The sequence below is a fragment of the Apis dorsata genome, unplaced genomic scaffold (assembly GCF_000469605.1).
Source record: "Apis dorsata unplaced genomic scaffold, Apis dorsata 1.3 scaffold_236, whole genome shotgun sequence".
NCBI classification, from domain to species: domain Eukaryota; kingdom Metazoa; phylum Arthropoda; class Insecta; order Hymenoptera; family Apidae; genus Apis; species Apis dorsata.
In genome coordinates this window covers 297723-300898 of record NW_006263517.1, presented here as the reverse complement: position 1 = coordinate 300898, position 3176 = coordinate 297723, and the positions used below count along the sequence as shown (strand labels likewise).

At 33.0% G+C, this 3176-nt stretch overlaps 1 protein-coding gene and 1 long non-coding RNA gene across 6 annotated transcripts in view; both read right to left on the bottom strand.

Moving 5' to 3' along the window:
• Positions 1-3176, bottom strand: part of LOC102676779 (MOB kinase activator-like 2) — a 61335-nt gene that overhangs the window by 13397 nt on the left and 44762 nt on the right. The gene's annotated exons all lie outside the window — the stretch shown is intronic.
• On the bottom strand, positions 349-1118 carry LOC102677105. Its single transcript, XR_004150512.1, has 2 exons — positions 829-1118; positions 349-740 (listed from the first exon to the last, which is right to left on the bottom strand). It is a non-coding gene; the product is annotated as an uncharacterized LOC102677105 (long non-coding RNA).

Sequence of the window (3176 nt, the reverse complement as noted above, 5' to 3'; positions counted from 1 at the left end):
AGACGCGAGGAGACGGTCGAGCTGCTGGCGGCGCCGTGGTGAACTGGTGTCGGTGGCGCCGACAGGGTCGAGGACGTCGAGGCGGAAGAATCCTGGAGAACGACGCGTGCCGGCGAGCGCAGCATCGTCGTCGTCGTGATCGTCGTGGTTGAAGACGATCTCTTCGGCGCCCCGTCCTCGTGCCCGAGGATCTTTTCACGTACGCTGGGTATGCACCAAATCTTGTTCGGTTCTCATCGAACACCGGCTGCGACACCGATTATCGCCTGGTGTTCTCACCTTTGATCAATCCCAACTAATCCTCAAACTTCACCCCTCCACAAATATAATTTATTCTATCTATTAAATTTTTATTTTTTTCCGAGTCGATATTTATTTCTAAGTCTCTTTCAATCGAAATGTGTCTCACTGTCTGTTTAAATAATCGATTTGCCTTAATACATTCTTTTAAGAAGCTTCGTTGAACACGAGGCAATACACACGTTGCAGAGCCGTTGTTTCGCTGACAGATCTGTTTCGCCCAGAAACATGATCGACGCCATGTCTGTAGCTAGCGTGGCGCCACTATCGGTCCAAGATCAACGAAGAGAGAATCCGGTCGCGTGACGCGTGCCAAGTCCGTCTCGATTATCATTGAACTTGAGTCGCTCTCGATTCGCGCGAGCTCCAGCTGAATCACAGCTTTCTCTCTCTCTCTCTCACTTTCACGGTATTCTGGGAGAACAATCGTTCGTCGACGTCTAAATAAAGAATCCCCCCGCTTGCGACTTCAACCGAGGATTTTAACGCACTATACTAATGTGTGATGAGTAAAAGCGAAGTACTCACCCCTAACGACAGAGAGCGTGCTTCCTCGATCAAAATCGAAATCGAACGAAATGTTTTATGTTACATCGTTCAAAAACGATTTTATGTGAATTACGAAATTTTTTATCAGCTTTGCTATTTTTGAAATTTTATGTGCTTGCTTTGGCAGTAATGCATTTTATCGAGATTACTCTCGAGAGATTTCGTATGAAAATAACTTTGTTCTCGGGTACACTCTTTAAGAAGACTGATAAGAGCAAATATTGGTATGGAATGATTTTGTTAATTTGAAAATTGATTGTTTTTTGAAGATAATGTTACTGTCGAATAAAAAATAAATTTTACTTAATAAATAAATATAATATATTTCTCGATAATCGAGACATTGATGAATCTTAATAAATGAGAATTCGTTATTCTTGTATTTAAATAAGTTATATGAAAAATAAAACAATATATGATATAACTACAAAGAGAAGAAGATTCATTCTGTATTATTGTCTTATATTTATGGAATTTTCCGAATATACGAAGATAGTTCAAGGGAATATAAAACATGCAGATTGTTTCGAGTCAAGTATCGCGTGAAGCAATTACTACATTTTTCATTTTTCATATTTTGTGCAATTATATAGTGAAAAAAGCATGAATAAAAAGCAACTTAAATTTATACTTTACAAAGAATGATATTAAAGATATATAAATAAATACCAAAAATATTTATGACATTATATAAAAAAATCAATCAAGTGGGTATTCTAATGCGTGAGAAAGTCAATGATATATCGACATGACAATGAAGGCCACTTCTAATGTTTGAGAAGTGATGCTTCCAGTTAAAAATAGTCGAGTGTTTTAAGAATAAATATTTTTAGAATTCAAATTTATTTTTCACTTCGAGATATAAAACATACCCTAATGTTTGAGACGCATTTCTAACACAATTATCCTAACCTAACCTAAAAATAAGAAAATACGTTAAATTTAAATTTTTCCCCCTAATCTCATTCAATTTCGCCACAATAAACTCATTTTCAATTGATTCGATGAAAAGCTAATCCCTTGAATAAGTTCCACAAGATATCTCTCATTTGTCGTGAAACAACACTCTCTGAAATGATCGCGAGGCTAAAAAGAAGAAAGACAAAAGCGGGAAAGTTTGGTTTTCGTGCTCGTTTCTCACCGAAATCGAAACGGGCCACGAGGACGATCACGATTATGATTCTTTGCACGATTTCTATCCCTATTTCCTGGGGTAGGAATGCGGCGAAATTTTTAGAATATGCGCCACTGGACCATCGCCAAATCGGTCCACGCGTTTCCTCATGGATACCTGGGAGATCTTTGGAAGATTCGTGACAGAGAATCTCTAAATTTGAAGATAATAATTGCTGTGTTGGCTAAGATTTTATGAAAGATAATTTGAGAATGATTATAAAAAAGTAATTTTACCAATATTTTAATAAAAATTTTTTTTTAATATTAATCCTTATTTCTTAAATGTTTCTTTACAAAAAGGATTATGTAAACAATTTTTATAATTAATATTATATCAAATATATTAAAATGATTGTTTCTAACTTGTCTTGTTCAAATAAATTCTAATCGATATAATATACTTGCAATCCAATAAACAACAATTCTGACTTGATTGAATTAGTCATGAGAACGTAGTTCACAGAGCACACCTTTCGTGTGCATGTCTTAAATGCTAATATGAAATGAAAAGTGGTTATAGACATGACGTCTTTAGTGAATCGTGCCAATAATATTTCTAAACTTTCCATTGAATTCATTATATATTTAAACAAATGAAGATATTAAAGATATATATATATATATATATTTAAAAAAACTGATTTTCATTTAAACACGAAAAAGTAATAAACAAAAATAAATAATACTAAATAGAATATTTAAAAAAGCAGGAAAAAAAAATAAAAAACAATGAAAAAAATATGGAAAATATTTTACGATATTTTTACTATGAATCGATAACATTGAAATATTCGAATATTCATTTCGAATTGTTTTTCTAATTTTACACGTATAATAAATCTCTCACTCTAAGCAGTTTTTGGCAGATTTTACATGTTTTAGAATTTCACAGATAGCTTTTGATATCGGATGCTTTGAATATTTGTTGTTGCATCAGGTTACCTATGGAAACAAATGAAGTTCCAATACGCAAAGCTAAACTAAATAAAGTTTCAACTGGTTCAATAGAAAACCACAATGAGGTAACGCGGAAATATAATATATAAATAGCATTGCATCCTCACTTTTATATAAAAATATTTATCAAATAATCAAAAAAATAATCAAAAAAATATTTATCAAATAATTTTATAATTATTATAATAATTATA